Source organism: Oncorhynchus masou, chromosome 15 (genome assembly GCF_036934945.1).
Source record: "Oncorhynchus masou masou isolate Uvic2021 chromosome 15, UVic_Omas_1.1, whole genome shotgun sequence".
Lineage (NCBI taxonomy): Eukaryota > Metazoa > Chordata > Actinopteri > Salmoniformes > Salmonidae > Oncorhynchus > Oncorhynchus masou.
The window spans coordinates 67,555,286-67,574,315 of NC_088226.1; the positions used below are offsets into that span (position 1 = coordinate 67,555,286).

The window sequence follows — 19,030 nt, forward strand, 5'->3', positions numbered from 1 at the left end:
TTTGTTTGGATTCAATTATTATTTTTATTTTTTTTACAAAATAATAAAATATGAAAGGTCAAATTCTTCCAAATTATATCACAAATATATATATATATATACATATTTAAAAAAAAATGTTTTTACAAATACATGAGTTAAGTATGAGTATGTGGCCCCCTGGTGGCCAATATGTGAATAATCAATAATTCCAAAGCAATCAGATGAGTTCAGTGTCGACCCGATACAACACTATGTAGGCATGGTTCCAAAATGGTACCTATTCCCTATGTAGCAGAGTGCTCTTCACCAGGTCAAAAGTAGTGCACTACAAAGGGAATAGTGGTCTAAAAAAGGGAATAGTGGTCTAACAAGGGAATAGTGGTCTAACAAGGGAATAGTGGCTTACAAAGGAAATAGTGGTCTACAAGGTGAATAGCGCACAACAAAGGGAATAGTGGTCTACAAAGGGAATAGTACACTACAAAGGGAATAGTGCACTACAAGAGGAATAGTGCACTACAAAGGGAACAGTGCACCACAAAGGGAATAGTGGTCTACAAAGGGAATAGTGCACTACAAAGGGAATAGTGGTCTACAAAGGAATAGTGGTCTACAAAGTGAATAGTGGTCTACAAAGGGAATAGTGGTCTACAAAGGGAATAGAGGTCTACAAAGGGAATAGTGGCTTACAAAGGAAATAGTGGTCTACAACGTGAATAGTGCACAACAAAGGGAATAGTGGTCTACAAAGGGAATAGTACACTACAAGAGGAAAAGTGCACCACAAAGGGAGCAGTGCACCACAAAGGGAATAGTGGTCTACAAAGGGAATGGTGGTTTACAAAGGGAATAGTGGTCTACAAAGGAAATAGTGGTCTACAAAGGGAATAGTGGTCTACAAAGGGAATAGTGGTCTACAAAGGGAATAGTGGTCTACAAAGAGAATAGTGGTCTACAAAGAGAATTGAGCACAACAAAGGGAATAGTGGTCTACAAAGTGGAATAGTGGCTTACAAAGGGAATAGTGGTCTACAAAGTGGAATAGTGGTTTAAAAAGGGAATAGTGGCTTACAAAGGGAATAGTGCACTACAAAGGGAATAGTGCACTACAAAGGGAATAGTGCACTACAAAGGGAATAGTGCAAAACAAAGGGAATAGTGCACAACAAAGGGAATAGTGGTCTACAAAGGGAATAGTGGTCTACAAAGGGAATAGTGGTCTTCAAAGGGAATAGTGGTCTTCAAAGGGAATAGTGGTCCACAAAGGGAATAGTGGTCTTCAAAGGGAATAGTGTACAACACAGGCCTGGCACCTCCAGGTGTTTAGCTTTTAATTGTGTTTATTTAACCTTTATTTAACGAGGCAAGTCAGTTAATTAAGAACAAATTCTTATTTACGATGACGGCCTACCCCGGCCAAACCCAAACCCGGATGACACTGGGCCAATGGTGCGCCGCCCTATGGGACTCCCAATCACGGCCGGTTGTGATACAGCCTGGAATCGAACCAGGATCTGTAGTGATGCCTCTAGCACTGAGATGCAGTGCATTAGAGCGCTGTGCCACTCAGGAGCTTTTAGAGCACTGCTGCTGTGGGGAAGCCAGCCTCTCCTGGTTCCTGTGGTCTCCTCTGTGTGTGACTGACTGGAGCCCTGCTCACCTGAATCACACCATCTCTGCTACTACCAATGTCCAGGATCTTCAGCTCCTTGATGTCCATGGCACTATGGGAGAATAGAGTCATATAAAGGCTGATGTCCATTGCATTGTGGGAGAATAGACAGTCTACTAAAAGCTGATGTCCATTGCATTGTGGGAGAATAGACAGTCTACTAAAAGCTGATGTCCATTGCATTGTGGGAGAATAGACAGTCATATAGAGGCTTCGATTTCGTCGGCATGGCACTGTGGTAGACAACAGGGAATTGTGGAAAAGTGACAATAGAATTGATCTCAACCCTGGTACAACAATCAGTTTACGGTAATTGTTTTGAAAAATGTAAAGGTATTTTCTCCTGAATGAATTGATGATGTGAACATTTGTATAATTTCACAAGAGGGAAGTGTGAAACATAACCTGTCTTTTGGGGTCTGAGGAGGGATGGAAATAAAGCCCGTTAGCCCGAGGCTAGTACTTTTCAGAAAGGGCTAGCACTATTGTAAAGTGGCTGTTCCACTGGATGTCATAAGGTGAATTCACCACTTGTAAGTCGCTCTAGAAAATGTCAGAAAGGGCTAGTAGAAAATGTGCCCAACTAGCTGGCTAGGGAAATGTTGTCTTTTCAAATATCGCATGGCACACATTTTGGACTGTGGCTAGTAAAAATGTCAGTCTACTAGCCTCGCTGGCCAGTCCCCAAAATCCTGAGTTTCCTGAAAGCTTTGTAGTACTAAGATCATTGTTTTGGTCCATTGCCTACAACCAGTGTTTACCTTGGACTGAAATAGGTGCCTGTATTCATTTTGGGTGCCAGTACCGTTTATGTTTCCATTCAGGAATTCTACAATACTTTAGAGTTTATCTTCTATAAAAGGTGCAGAAACTCGGGCAGTAGAAAATCGCTAGGTGTGGGTACACAGGTCTTCTGAGCTCCTGCCCAAGTCAATCATTGCCTACATTGGAGTTATTAAGTAACTTAGTGCTACAAAGTTTTCAGGAAACTATAAACAGTTGTACCTAAAAGAGAACCTCGGGCACAGGGCACTTGACTCCATTGTGTAAGGGTTGACTGAGGGAGATGGTCTGACTGGACTGGTCCACAGGCGACACCTCTCCTTGTTACACCCCTAGGGTTTCTCCACAGTTTATCCACACCAGGCTACCCAACCGGTCTGTAGCCATCCTTTCTAGTCAAAACGAGAAGAGCATGAACACACGCCACTTTGATATAGCTACACCCGGAAGTGACTTTTCGTAGCAGGGTTAGAGAGCCTTTTCGCTAGACCCCAGCTGGGCCCCGAAGTGAGAGGGCCAGGAGGTATGCGGTCAACAATTTTTTCACCTTTATTTAACCAGGTAGGCTAGTTGAGAACAAGTTCTCATTTGCAACTGCGACCTGGCCAAGATAAAGCTTAGCAGTGTGAACAGACAACACAGAGTTACACATGGAGTAAACAATTAACAAGTCAATAACACAGTACAAAAAAGGCGAGTCTATATACATTGTGTGCAAAAGGCATGAGGAGGTAGGCAAATAATTACAATTTTGCAGATTAGCACTGGAGTGATAAATGATCAGATGGTCATGTACAGATACTGGTGTGCAAAAGAGCAGAAAAGTAAATAAATAAAAACAGTGTGGGGATGAGGTAGGTGAAAATGGGTGGGCTATTTACCAATAGACTATGTACAGCTGCAGCGATCGTTAGCTGCTCAGATAGCACATGTTTGACTCAGGGAGGAGGATGCCCCTGCCATGCATAGTCCAATGGGATGTTGGCTATCAACAACAAGGCAACTCCTATGACTAATTGGGAATGGGACACAAGCGTAGATTTGATCACCCTGTCGCTGGCCGCCTTTGGGGAGGGTGTATAGTGTGAAAGGCCGAAACACCCTAGGAACCAAAGGTACACTACTGACGATGCGCTCCCCAAATTTCACCACGCTCACTGTTCATTAACTCTTGGAAGTGCTTGCACAAAGGATAGTAACATCTCATCCTGTGTTCTTGGAATCCTAACCGCAACCTAATTCCTCTAACCTGCAACAACAACAACAAAAGTCACTTCAGGTGATAGCTGTATTGAAGTGGTGTGTTTTTAGTGAATCTTATGAACACATATCACAAGAAGGGTTGTGTTCTACTAGGAGAGGTAATCAACTGTTACCCTACGAGCTCTGGAGCCTGCTAGTTTTGTGTTTTACCTGATCATTTCTTGTACCAGGTCCCAGGTCTAAATCGGTCCCTTGATTAGAGGGGAACAATGAAAAACACAGTTGAACTGGCTTTGAGGTCCAGAATTAAGTTTGAGGGTACTAGGCCAATGCTAGATTAAATACAATATGAGTTCATCACTAAATAATTTTTGCTATATTACCCAGCTAGCTAGTGGTTACTGAGGATGTAGATAGCTAGCCAATTGTTTTCTACTGGTTAACTTAGATATCTAGCATCTTAGCTAGTTAGTTCAATAACAGACTATAGAATGTCAGTTGCAACCGTGTGAATTAGTTAATGATTTTGTGTAACATTAATGAAAAGAGTCAGGTTTGCAAGCTCAGTCTCAGCTAGCTAGCTCTGGCTAACGTTAGCTAAAACATGGCCTCTTGACTTCTCATTTTCTCATTCAGAATGGCAATACATGCCTTATTGTTTCATGGAGAAATTAGCATACCTTCTGTGATATTCCGTATAACGGCGGTTTTAATTTAGGCTTTGAACTGTTGTCCACGAAATGTATTAAATAAAGGTTCCTTGGTTGAATGGTTAGCTTCGTTTCAGTAGCATGAGCTCGGGTCGCACAAATTCCATACACATTTCTAAATAAAGTAATCACAGTTGTACGTAATTTTTATGGAGTAAATATAGGATGTGATGTTTGGTTGATAAAATACCTATAAAGCCACAAACAACATGGTGTGAATGAGAGAAAGGCTATATAACTAAATACAGAGATGTATGTGCAACAAACAACTGATATTGTCTCAAAGTGTTGATGTCAGTGTCCCATTCCATTTTGGACTCAGTCAGTGGCTTGCAGTGTTGCCTCACTGTCCTGTTGACAGTAGCAAGTAACTGTGCTATAATACAAGTCCCTGTACACAATGAGCACCAGGTGAGAGCAGAGGCCCGTGGACGTCTACACAGTCAGACAGACCCGCTGAAGAACAGAGACACACAGCTGCAGCACAGTGGTAGTACTGCACAGATACTGGAGATGAAACACACGGGAAGGGGGATCAGTGCTGGCATAAGTACGTTCTTCTTCATTATTGAAATACTTCTATGAGTGATACTGGTATTTGTGGCTCCCCATTTTTGTGACTCTTTTGTCTTCTTTCTGTCCTTTTCCTCACCCACTCTGGTGTGTCCTACAGCAGCTGGCAGATGCAGTGAGTGCTGTTGAGCAGCAGGAGGAGGAGGAGAACTGCAAGACAAGTGAGGATGATGACTAAGCTGTTAAGAATGGCATTCATGGCAAAGTGTTCCTTAGGAGATCGTCAATTCAATTAGCTTTAATAAACTGTATTAATCCACGAGGGGCAATTATTGCTGGCTAGGATACGAATAGAATAACAACAAACATAAACAACAAGCATTATGTTATCAGTGCATTGGAAAAGTATTCAGATTCCTTCATTTTGTTACGTTACAGCCTTATTTTAAAATGGATTCAATAGTTTTCCCATCACGAATTTACACCCGATATCCCATAATGACATCACAATATCCCATAATGACATCACAATACCCCATAATGACATCACAATACCCCATAATGACAAAGCAAAAACAGGTTTAGAATAGTTTTGCAAATGTATTAAAAATAAAAACCTTGAAATATTACATTTACATGAGTATTCAGACCCTTTACCAGTGATGTAAAGTACTTAAGTCAAAATACTTTCAAGTAATACTTACGTAGTTTTTTGGGGGTATCTGTACTTTACTATTGATTTTTATTACATTTTTTAAATTTAACCTTTATTTAACTAGGCAAGTCAGTTAAGAACAAATTCTTATTTACAATGACGGCCTACTCCGTCCAAACCCGGACGACACTGGGCCAATTGTGCGGCGCCCTATGGGACTCCCAATCATGGCCGGATGTGATACAGCCTGGTATTTTTGACTATATTTACTTTTACTTTACAAAATGTCCTATTAAGGTATCTTTATCTTTAGTCAAGTATGACAATTGTGTTTCAAACTTTTTTGGTACCCTTCTCCAGATCTGTGCCTCGACACAATCCTGTCTCGTAGCTCTACGGACAATTCCTCCGACCTCATTGGCTTGGTTTTTGCTCTGACATGCACTGTCAACTGTGGGACCTTATATAGACAGGTGTGTGCCTTTCCAAATCATGTCCAATCAATTTAATTTACCCCAGGTGGACTCCAATCAACTTGTAGAAACATCTCAAGGATGATCAATGGAAACAGGATGCACAAGAGCTCAATATACTGTCTCATAGCAAAGGGTCTGAATACTTATGTAAATAAGATATTTCTGTTTCATTTTTAATAAATGTTTTAAAAAATCTAATAACCTGTTTTTACTTCGACATTACGGGTTATGGTGTGTAGATTGATGAGGGGGGAAAAAATATTTTTTTAAAGTCAAAGGGTCTGAATACTTTTCAGAGTGCACTGTACATGTGCAATTGAAGGGTATGCTTGAATGTTTACATTAAAAAGGTCCTTCAGCTGTAAATTAACATATTACAAATGAGATCAAGTCTGGAGAGGGGGAACGTTATTAAACCTACAGCCTCAAGAGCTAACAACAAGTCACTGAGAAAAACCTTACCTGTTACACAACAAGATTTACCGAGAGGAACATTGTACAACTACTGCATTTCAAAGTAACCTCATTGAACAAAAACTATTTTGTACAGGCTTGGTTAAAGACAACCCCACTCGGAGTCTGAAGCTGCAGTTGGAGAGGACCCAGAGGGACAGGTGTGTGAGCTCAGCAACCAGCTGGCTGAGACCAAGGCCCACACCAACAGGCAGGGGCAGGAGACTGCAGATGAAGGAGGAACTAATGACCGTGAGAGACGTGGGAGATATGAATGGATACTGGTGGGTTATGGATTGTGGCATGTGACTGGACTGTGAAAATTGACAATAAATTCTTCTTCTTATGCCTGTTCAAATATGAGCATAATCATAGATTTGTCTATGACATGGTCTTCAGATGAATGAAAAGGTGACATCACAGCTTGAGATGACCTAACAGAGGCTGGAGTTCTCATTGGCTCAGCTGCAGGAGCTAGGGGCGGAGAGAGTCATCCACACCAATCAGATCGTAGCTCTGGGGACCGGGCGCAGCCAGCTGATTGGAGAGAAGAGGGATGTTGCTGAGCGCTATTGTGCGGGGATGAAGGACAGGAGCAGGAAGTGACAGAACTGAGGTAGATATGCTGTCAGCTCAAGTGAGAGGAGGGAGGAATAGACTAATGAGTAGATGTGATGCACGTTTGGAGATATGGCACTGGCAAAACATCACCACACACTTTATCACAGAATTGAAAAGGATTGGCCTGAGAAAGGCTCTGCGTAGTGTCACTGATCTAGATCATGCATCTCAAATAACTACTCATTCATGTGATCAAGAAAAGGCTAATCTGTGCCTCTCCTTGAAAAAGCAAACACACAAAATGTCTGACACTTTTACGCTTAGAAAATCATGCACAAGAGAGAACAACCCTGGCGATTTAGTAACATCATATCTAATGTATCCTGTTAGACATCCATCCATCCATTAAGATGTCTCGACCAACCAACCAACCAACCAATCAATCAATCAATAACATGATTCATTATGTACCATATTATGTACCATTGGGGCCACATTAAACTCATTCAGCACAGCCAGAAGAGGACTGGCCACCCCTCATAGCCTGGTTCCTCTCTAGGTTACTTCCTAGGTTTTGGCCTTTCTAGGGAGTTTTTCCTAGCCACCGTGCTTCTACACCTGCATTGCTTGCTGTTTGGGGTTTTAGGCTGGGTTTCTGTACAGCACTTTGAGATATCAGCTGATGTACGACGGGCTACATAAATACATTTGATTTGATTCAGATTAGCATTATTGTGCTGTCTGTACTATTAAAAACCGTTGATGTGTAATATGTCGACTCCAGCTTCAAGAAAAGGACAGCTGATGGTGGAGGTTGAGTCACTTCAGACAGAGAGGGGCAGAGAAACAAGTGAGTACGCACCTTCCGTGATGTGTACACTACATGATACCCTGAGCTTGTACAAATATACATCCCTGACTGTCTGTGCTTATAACCATAACATTACTAATACATATTTTCTTCCTCAGGGAAGAGATTCAGAACCTTCTTCTGCACTGGGCCAGTACAGAGGTAGAGCTGAGCAGAGTCAGACAATATACTGGTTATCTGTTGAAGGTAGAGCTGAGCAGAGTCAGACAATATACTGGTTATCTGTTGAAGGTAGAGCTGAGCAGAGTCAGACAATATACTGGTTATCTGTTGAAGGTAGAGCTGAGCAGAGTCAGGAAATATACTGGTTATCTGTTGAAGGTAGAGCTGAGCAGAGTCAGAAAATATACTGGTTATCTGTTGAAGGTAGAGCTGAGCAGAGTCAGACAATATACTGGTTATCTGTTGAAGGTAGAGCTGAGCAGAGTCAGGAAATATACTGGTTATCTGTTGAAGGTAGAGCTGAGCAGAGTCAGGAAATATACTGGTTATCTGTTGAAGGTAGAGCTGAGCAGAGTCTGACAATATACTGGTTATCTGTTGAAGGTAGAGCTGAGCAGAGTCAGGAAATATACTGGTTATCTGTTGAAGGTAGAGCTGAGCAGAGTCAGACAATATACCGGTTATCTGTTGAAGGTAGAGCTGAGCAGAGTCAGACAATATACTGGTTATCTGTTGAAGGTAGAGCTGAGCAGAGTCAGACAATATACTGGTTATCTGTTGAAGGTAGAGCTGAGCAGAGTCAGACAATATACTGGTTATCTGTTGAAGGTAGAGCTGGATGCTTGTAAACAACAGTCTGGAGCTGGAGAGCTGCATGAGTCTGACTCTGCACAACAAACTCAAAGGTAAAAGACAACCCTCATATCTTGGGATTAAACATCATATTTTGGGATTAAACCTCATATTTTATTTTGGGATTAAACCTGATATTTTGGGGTGAAGCCTCATATTTTGATATTAAACGTTATATCTTGATGGCACAGAGCACAAGGGGGCGATAAACTCCTGTTTTTTACTGTTGTCCTCTGCAGGTGGGGAAGGAGTACACACTTCTGATAAAGGAACAGAGACAGAGTGAGTATGAGCCGATTATTCAATATATATAACTGTTTAGTATTTTCTATGGATCTAGATTTTAGAACTAGGACGACTTGCATAAGCATAGTAACGTTTGAATTCTGCTGAACCATAACCGTGTCTTTCTGTTGTCTGTCTCTAGACTCTAAATGCAATACATCTGGATTTATACAGAGACAAAGGAACATTTGACATTTGTTATGTCCTAGTATACCACTACAGACACAGGCTGCAAAGGTGTCCCTGGAGGAGTCGGATGCTGAGCGGGGCCAGGTGAGGGCAGAGCTACAGATGGTGTCCCTGGAGGAGGTGGATTGGGGCCAGGTGAGGGCAGAGCTACAGATGGTGTCCCTGGAGGAGATGGTGTGGATGCTGAGCGGGGCCAGGGAGGGCAGAGCTACAGATGGTGTCCCTGGAGGAGTCGGATGCTGAGCGGGGCCAGGTGAGGGCAGAGCTACAGATGGTGTCCCTGGAGGAGTCGGATGCTGAGCGGGGCCAGGTGAGGGCAGAGCTACAGATGGTGTCCCTGGAGGAGTCGGATGCTGAGCGGGGCCAGGTGAGGGCAGAGCTACAGATGGTGTCCCTGGAGGAGTCGGATGCTGAGCGGGGCCAGGTGAGGGCAGAGCTACAGATGGTGTCCCTGGAGGAGTCGGATGCTGAGCGGGGCCAGGTGAGGGCAGAGCTACAGATGGTGTCCCTGGAGGAGTCGGATGCTGAGCGGGGCCAGGTGAGGGCAGAGCTACAGATGGTGTCCCTGGAGGAGTCGGATGCTGAGCGGGGCCAGGTGAGGGCAGAGCTACAGATGGTGTCCCTGGAGGAGTCGGATGCTGAGCGGGGCCAGGTGAGGGCAGAGCTACAGATGGTGTCCCTGGAGGAGTCGGATGCTGAGCGGGGCCAGGTGAGGGCAGAGCTACAGATGGTGTCCCTGGAGGAGTCGGATGCTGAGCGGGGCCAGGTGAGGGCAGAGCTACAGATGGTGTCCCTGGAGGAGTCGGTGGATTGGGGCCAGGTGAGAGCAGAGCTACAGATGGTGTCCCTGGAGGAGGTGGATTGGGGCCAGGTGAGGGCAGAGCTACAGATGGTGTCCCTGGAGGAGGTGGATTGGGGCCATGTGAGGGCAGAGCTACAGATGGTGTCCCTGGAGGAGGTGGATTGGGGCCAGGTGAGGGCAGAGCTACAGATGGTGTCCCTGGAGGAGGTGGATGCTGAGCGGGGCCAGGTGAGGGCAGAGCTACAGATGGTGTCCCTGGAGGAGTCGGATGCTGAGCGGGGCCAGGTGAGGGCAGAGCTACAGATGGTGTCCCTGGAGGAGTCGGATGCTGAGCGGGGCCAGGTGAGGGCAGAGCTACAGATGGTGTCCCTGGAGGAGTCGGATGCTGAGCGGGGCCAGGTGAGGGCAGAGCTACAGATGGTGTCCCTGGAGGAGGAGGATGCTGAGCGGGGCCAGGTGAGGGCAGAGCTACAGATGGTGTCCCTGGAGGAGTCGGATGCTGAGCGGGGCCAGGTGAGGGCAGAGCTACAGATGGTGTCCCTGGAGGAGTCGGATGCTGAGCGGGGCCAGGTGAGGGCAGAGCTACAGATGGTGTCCCTGGAGGAGTCGGATGCTGAGCGGGGCCAGGTGAGGGCAGAGCTACAGATGGTGTCCCTGGAGGAGTCGGATTGAGCTACAGGGGCCAGGTGAGGGCAGAGCTACAGATGGTGTCCCTGGAGGAGTCGGATGCTGAGCGGGGCCAGGTGAGGGCAGAGCTACAGATGGTGTCCCTGGAGGAGTCGGATGCTGAGCGGGGCCAGGTGAGGGCAGAGCTACAGGGTGTCCCTGGAGGATGCAGATGGTGTCGGATGCTGAGCGGGGCCAGGTGAGGGCAGAGCTACAGATGGTGTCCCTGGAGGAGTCGGATGCTGAGCGGGGCCAGGTGAGGGCAGAGCTACAGATGGTGTCCCTGGAGGAGGTGGATTGGGGCCAGGTGAGGGCAGAGCTACAGATGGTGTCCCTGGAGGAGTCGGATGCTGAGCGGGGCCAGGTGAGGGCAGAGCTACAGATGGTGTCCCTGGAGGAGTCGGATGCTGAGCGGGGCCAGGTGAGGGCAGAGCTACAGATGGTGTCCCTGGAGGAGTCGGATGCTACAGATGGTGTCCCGGGGCCAGGTGAGGGCAGAGCTACAGATGGTGTCCCTGGAGGAGTCGGATGCTGAGCGGGGCCAGGTGAGGGCAGAGCTACAGATGGTGTCCCTGGAGGAGTCGGATGCTGAGCGGGGCCAGGTGAGGGCAGAGCTACAGATGGTGTCCCTGGAGGAGTCGGATGCTGAGCGGGGCCGGGGCCAGGTCCCTGGAGGAGTCGGATGCTGAGCGGGGCCAGGTGAGGGAGCTACAGATGGTGTCCCTGGAGGAGTCGGGCAGCGGGGCCAGGTGAGGGCAGAGCTACAGATGGTGTCCCTGGAGGAGTCGGATGCTGAGCGGGGCCAGGTGAGGGCAGAGCTACAGATGGTGTCCCTGGAGGAGTCGGATGCTGAGCGGGGCCAGGTGAGGGCAGAGCTACAGATGGTGTCCCTGGAGGAGTCGGATGCTGAGCGGGGCCAGGTGAGGGCAGAGCTACAGATGGTGTCCCTGGAGGAGTCGGATGCTGAGCGGGGCCAGGTGAGGGCAGAGCTACAGATGGTGTCCCTGGAGGAGTCGGATGCTGGCGGGGCCAGGTGAGGGCAGAGCTACAGATGGTGTCCCTGGAGGAGTCGGATGCTGAGCGGGGCCAGGTGAGGGCAGAGCTACAGATGGTGTCCCTGGAGGAGTCGGATGCTGAGCGGGGCCAGGTGAGGGCAGAGCTACAGATGGTGTCCCTGGAGGAGTCGGATGCTGAGCGGGGCCAGGTGAGGGCAGAGCTACAGATGGTGTCCCTGGAGGAGGTCGGATGCTGAGCGGGGCCAGGTGAGGGCAGAGCTACAGATGGTGTCCCTGGAGGAGTCGGATGCTGAGCGGGGCCAGGTGAGGGCAGAACTACAGATGGTGTCCCTGGAGGAGTCGGATGCTGAGCGGGGCCAGGTGAGGGCAGAGCTACAGATGGTGTCCCTGGAGGAGTCGGATGCTGAGCGGGGCCAGGTGAGGGCAGAGCTACAGATGGTGTCCCTGGAGGAGGTGGATTGGGGCCAGGTGAGGGCAGAGCTACAGATGGTGTCCCTGGAGGAGTCGGATGCTGAGCGGGGCCAGGTGAGGGCAGAGCTACAGATGGTGTCCCTGGAGGAGTCGGATGCTGAGCGGGGCCAGGTGAGGGCAGAGCTACAGATGGTGTCCCTGGAGGAGGTGGATTGGGGCCAGGTGAGGGGGCAGATGGTGTCCCTTAAAAATGAAATGAAGATACAGATGGTGTTAAATAAAAACAAGATGGTGTCCCTCATCAATCTGAGCGGGGCCAGGTAGGGCAGATACAGATGGTGTCCCATAATGACAAAGGGATGGTGTCCCTGGAAACAGATGGTGTCCCTGGAGGAGTCGGATGCTTTGAGGGCAAGTACAGATTATTTCTGGAGGACGGATGCTGAGCGGGGCCAGGTGAGGGCAGAAAGATGGTGTCCCTGGAGGACGGACACCTAGCTCAGATTCCCTGGAGGAGGATGCTGAGCGGGGCCAGGTGAGGGCAGAGCTACAGATGGTGTCCCTGGAGGAGTCGGATTTTCAACATTGTCCCTGGAGGATAAGCGGGGCCAGGTGAGGGCAGACTACAGATCCCTGGAGGACATGCTGAGCGGGGCCAGGTGAGGGCAGATACAATGGTGTATGGAATCGGATGCTAGGTGAGGGCAGAAAAAGTGTCCCTAAACAAATCAAAGTATATATTTTAGATTTTAGATTCTGTCAAAGTCGGAGCCACCTACAGATTGTCCCTTCGGATGCTGAGCGGGGCCAGGTTTGCAAACATTTGGTCGGATTGAGCGGGGCCTTTCAACCATGGTGTCCCTGGAGGTGGATGCTGAGCGGGGCCAGGTGAGGGCAGATACAGATGGTGTCCCAGGTCGGATTAACAGGTGAGGGCAGTGCCAGATTGTTAAATGTTAAATAGCAGGAATTTCTTTCCAGGTTCTGTCCCTGGAGGAGTCGGATGCTGAGCGGGGCCAATGAGGGCAGAGCTACAGATGTGTCCCTGGAGGAGTCGGACAGGGCAGGTGGATGGTGTCCCTGGAGGATGGGGATGCAGAAGATAATGGTGTCCCTGGAGGAGTCGGATGCTGAGCGGGGCCAGGTAGGGGCAGAGCTACAGATGGTGTCCCTGGAGGAGTCGGATGCTGAGCGGGGCCAGGTGAAGGGCAGAGCTACAGATGGTGTCCCTGGAAGTCGGATGCTGAGCGGGGCCAGGTGAGGGCAGAGCTACAGATGGTGTCCCTGGAGGAGTCGGATGCTTGAGGGCATACTGGTCCATCATTACTTTAAGTCGGACATGAGGGCAGAGCTACAGATGGTGTCCCTGGAGGAGTCGGATGCTGAGCGGGGCCAGGTGAGGGCAGAGCTACAGATGGTGTCCCTGGAGGAGTCGGATGCTGAGCGGGGCCAGGTTTACAGATGGTGTCCCTGGAGGAGTCGGATGCTGAGCGGGGCCAGGTGAGGGCAGAGCCAGATGGTGTCCTGGAGGAGTCGGATGCTGAGCGGGGCCAGGTGAGGGCAGAGCTACAGATGGTGTCCCTGGAGGAGTCGGATGCTGAGCGGGGCCAGGTGAGGGCAGAGCTACAGATGGTGTCCCAGGAGGAGTCAGGATGCTGCTGCCAAAGGACAATGGTGTCCCATTTAGGGCAGAGCTACAATGGTGTCCCTGGAGAGTCGGATGCAGCGGGGCCAGGTAAATACAGATGGTGTCCCTGGAGGAGTCGGATGCAGCGGGGCCAGTGAGGGCAGAGCTACAGATGGTGTCCCTGGAGGAGTCGGATGCTGAGCGGGGCCAAATCAGATGGTGTTCGGATGCTGAGCGGGGCCAGGTGAGGGCAGATACAGATGGTGTCCCTGGAGGAGTCGGATGCAGCGGGGCCAGGTGAGGGCAGAGCTACAGATGGTGTCTGGAGGAGTCGGATGCTGAGCGGGGCCAACCTACAGATGGTGTCCCAGGAATAGCGGGGCCAGGTCAGATGGTGTCCCTGGAGGAGTCGGATTGAGCGGGGCCAGGTGAGGGCAGAAATGGTGTCCCTGGAGGAGAGTGAGGGCAGAGCTACAGAGGGGAAAGGTGAGGGCAGAGCTACAGATGGTGTCCCTGGAGGAGTCGGATGATGAAGGTGAGGGCAGAGCACAGATGGTGTCCCTGGAGGGTTGGATCTAGCGGGGCCAGGTGAGGGCAGAGCTACAGATGGTGTCCCTGGAGGAGTCGGATGCTGAGCGGGGCCAGGTGAAGCTACAGATGGAGGATGCTGAGCGGGGCCAGGGAGGCAGGTACATGGTGTCCCTGATGGTGTCCCTGGGGGATGCTATCAGTGATTTATTTAGAATCGGATCAAGGCATACTTAACCAGCATGGCTACCACAGCATTCTGGAGCAGCGGATGCTACGCCATCCCATCTGGTTTGCAGGTGTGGGACTATCACATGCTGAGCGCGGGGCCAACACACAGATGGTGTCCAGGCGGTGTGAGGGCTATTTGACCAAGAAGGAGAGTGATAGAGTGCTACATCAGAGGACCTGGCCTCCACAATCGGATGCCCGACCAGGTCAACCCAATTGGAGATGGTTTGGGACGAGTTGGGACCGCAGAGTGAAGGAAAAGCAGCCAACAAGTGCTCTGGAGCATATATGGGGACTCCTTCAAGACTGTTGGAAAAGCATTCCAGGTGAAGCTGGTTGAGAGAATGCCAAGAGTCTGCAAGGCTGTCATCAAGGAAAAGGGTGGCTACTTTGAAGAATCTCAAAAATGAAAATATATATTTTTGTTACTACATGATTCCATATGTTATTTCATAGTTTATAAGTCCCACTATTATTCTACAATGTAGAAAATATGTCCCTGGGGCCAGGTAGTAAAAATAAAGAAAAGCCCGAGGTGGATTGAACAAGTAGGTGTGTCCAAGGTGGATTTGACTGGTACTGGAGGTGGATTGGGGCCAGGTGAGGGCAGAGCTACAGATGGTGTCCCTGGATGAGGTGGAATGGCACCAGGTGAGGGCAGAACTACAGATATATATATATATATACAGTTGCAGTCTGAAGTTTGGGGCCATACACTTAGGTTGGAGTCATTAAAACTACAGATGGTGTCCCTTTTCAACCACTCCACAAATTTCTTGTTAACAAACTATAGTTTTGGCAAATCGGTAGGACATCTACTTTGTGCATGACACAAGTGATTTTTCCCAAAGTTGTTTAGACTGATTTCATTTATAATTCACTTTATCACAATTCCAGTGGGTCAGAAGATTAACATACACTAAGTTGACTGTGCCTTTAAACAGCTTGCAAAATTCCAGAAAATGATGTCATGGATTGGGGCCAGGTAGAAGATGGTGTCTGGACAGAAGCATGTGAGTCAATTGGAGGAGGTGATTGGGGCCAGGTGTGGATGTATTTCAAGGCCTACCTTCAAACTCAGTGCCTCTTTGCTTGACATCATGGGAAAATCAAAAGAAATCAGCCAAGACCTCAGAAAAATGGTGTCCCTGGAAGGTGGACCTCCACAAGTCTGGGTCATCCTTGGGAGCAATTTCCAAACACCTGAAGGTACCACGATCATCTGTACAAACAATAGTACACCAAGTATAAATAGTACAAGGTACAAAAGTATCTATATCCACAGTAAAACGAGTCCTATATCAACATAACCTGAAAGGCCGTGAGGGCATCAAGGAAGAAGCCACTGCTCCAAAACCGCCATAAAAAAGCCAGACTATGGTTTGCAACTGCACATGGGGACAAAGATCGTACTGTTTTGAAGAAATGTCCACTGGTCTGATGAAACAAAAATAGAACTGTTTGGCCATAATGACCATCCTTGATGATTGAAGGCACCAGGTTTCAAAAAGGGGGAAGCTCTTGAAAGCCAAAGAACACCATCCCAACTGTGAAGCACGTAGGGTGGCAGCATCATGTTGTGGGGGTGCTTTGCTGCAGGAGGGACTGGTGCACTTCACAAAATAGATAGCATCATGAGGGGAGGAAAATTATGTGGATATATTGAAGCAACATCTCAAGACAAGTATGTAGACACCCCTTCAAATTAGTAGATTCCAAAATCCAGCACACCGCCATGCAATCTCCATAGCCAAGCATTGAAATAACACAGTAGATTGGGCCCATACTGAGGAGCTCAGTGAATTTAAATTTGGATCTAACCATGAGGTCATAGGATGCCAACAAGTCCAACGAGTCAGTTCATCAAATTTATGCCACAGCTAGAGCTGCCCCGGTCAACTGTAAGTGCTGTTATTGTGAAATGGAAACGCTCTAGGAGCAACAACGGCCCAGCCCTGAAGTGGTTGCACCCAGATTGAACCTAAATAACACACAGAGTTCACAGAATGGGACCGACGAAAAGTGCAGAAGCGTGCAGTGCTTAAAAATCTTCTGTCATCACTTGCAACACTCACTACCAAGTTCCAAAGCTCCTCTGATGAAGCAATGACAGCACAATAACTGTTCTTTTGGGAGCTTCATGAAATGGGTTTGTCGAGATCGGCGTGGAAGAACTTGACAGGCCTGCACAGAGCCCTGACTTCAACCCCATCGAACACCTTTGGGATGAATTGGAATGCTGACTGCGAACCAGGCCTAATCGATTTCCCAACATCAGTGCCTGACCTCACTAATGCTCTTAATCGCTGAATGGAAGAAAGTCCCCGCAGCAATGTTCCAACATCTAGTAGAAAGCCTTCCCAGAAGATAGTAAAAATAAAGCCCTTATAACCAGTTCCAACAAGAAAGCCAAGACCCAGAAGAGTGAAGCTCCACAAGTTTCATCCTTAGCAGCAATGTTCCAACATCTAGTAGAAAGCCTTACCCAGAAGAGTGGAAGCTGTTATAGCAGCAATGTTCCAACATCTAGTGGAAAGCCTTCCCAGAAGAGTGGAATCTGTTATAGCAGCAATGTTCCAACATCTAGTGGAAAGCCTTCCCAGAAGAGTGGAAGCTGTTATAGCAGCAATGTTCCAACATCTAGTGGAAAGCCTTCCCAGAAGAGTGGAAGTACAAAGGTGTGCTATAGCAGCAATGTTCCAACATCTAGTAGAAAGCCTTCCCAGAAGAGTGGAAGCTGTTATAGCAGCAATGTTCCAACATCTCCATAGTAGAAAGCCTTCCCAGAAGAGTGGAAGCTGTTATAGCAGCAATGTTCCAACATCTAGTAGAAAGCCTTCCCAGAAGAGTGGAAGTGCTGTTATAGCAGCAATGTTCCAACATCTAGTAGTAAAGCCTTCCCAGAAGAGTGGAAGCTGTTATAGCAGCAATGTTCCAACTTCAAAGCTCCTCTGGAAAGCACAATTGTTCGTTGGGAGCTTCAGAAAGTTTTGTCGAATCGGCTGTTATAGCAGCAATGTTCCAACATCTATGTAGAAAGCCTTCCCAGAATCAGTGGAAGCTGTTATAGCAGCAATGTTCCAACATCTAGTGGAAAGCCTTCCCAGAAGAGTGGAAGCTGTTATAGCAGCAATGTTCCAACATCTAGTAGAAAGCCTTCCCAGAAGAGTGGAAGCTGTTATAGCAGCAATGTTCCAACATCTAGTAGAAAGCCTTCCCAGAAGAGTGGAAGCTGTTATAGCAGCAATGTTCCAACATCTAGTGGAAAGCCTTCCCAGAAGAGTGGAAGCTGTTATAGCAGCAATGTTCCAACATCTAGTGGAAAGCCTTCCCAGAAGAGTGGAAGCTGTTATAGCAGCAATGTTCCAACATCTAGTAGAAAGCCTTCCCAGAAGAGTGGAAGCTGTTATAGCAGCAATGTTCCAACATCTAGTGGAAAGCCTTCCCAGAAGAGTGGAAGCTGTTATAGCAGCAATGTTCCAACATCTAGTAGAAAGCCTTCCCAGAAGAGTGGAAGCTGTTATAGCAGCAATGTTCCAACATCTAGTGGAAAGCCTTCCCAGAAGAGTGGAAGCTGTTATAGCAGCAATGTTCCAACATCTAGTGGAAAGCCTTCCCAGAAGAGTGGAAGCTGTTATAGCAGCAATGTTCCAACATCTAGTGGAAAGCCTTCCCAGAAGAGTGGAAGCTGTTATAGCAGCAATGTTCCAACATCTAGTAGAAAGCCTTCCCAGAAGAGTGGAAGCTGTTATAGCAGCAATGTTCCAACATCTAGTGGAAAGCCTTCCCAGAAGAGTGGAAGCTGTTATAGCAGCAATGTTCCAACATCTAGTAGAAAGCCTTACCAGAAGAGTGGAAGCTGTTTTGCTGCAAAGGGGGACCAACTCCATATTAATGCCTATTCTTGGAATGAGATGTTTGACGAGCAGGTGTCCACATACTTTTGGTCATGTAGTGTATTTACAGTACACAGTACCTCCACCAAGCGGTATGATTATATCATAGTCAATGCTTGTATTCTCCAGTTCAAATGCCGGTTTAAAGCATGCAAGTTTTCCTTTTCAAGTGTCTCTCCAAAAAGTCATGCTCAAGTTCACTTCCAGTCATGCTCACCAGATGGTACAGTATCACTCCATCCAGCTATATTAGCAGTCTATGATCTGCTCAATCCCAGGAAAATGTTGGTGGGAAGAGGTCGTCATAGCTTTCTAGCCAATGGATTTTCTCATGGTATGGCTGTCTCAGAATGTTTGAGTCCATCAGGGCCAAAGGTGAACTGGTTTAATTGTCCAGAGTACATCAGAGATTGGCTGATGATGTCCTATAGAGGTTCCGGTTGGTCAGTATCTCAGAATTCTGGAGTGTAATTGGTTGGATCTAGGCTATGAGAAAATGTTGCAGTTTTGAAGCATATTTTCTGCTATTCTACACATTTTACTATCATAAACTATCTGGGGGGTAATCCTGCGTGCCCATTCGGTAATCCCGCGTGCCCATTCGGTAATCCTGCGTGCCCATTCGGTAATCCTGCGTGCCCATTCGGTAATCCCGCGTGCCCATTCGGTAATCCTGCGTGCCCATCCGTAATCCTGCGTGCCCAT

The 19,030-nt window shown here is 47.9% G+C and overlaps 1 protein-coding gene across 2 annotated transcripts in view; it reads right to left on the minus strand.

Moving 5' to 3' along the window:
- The window catches only part of LOC135556712 (zinc finger protein 609-like), a 648,963-nt gene that overhangs the window by 98,183 nt on the left and 531,750 nt on the right, over positions 1 to 19,030 (minus strand). The gene's annotated exons all lie outside the window — the stretch shown is intronic.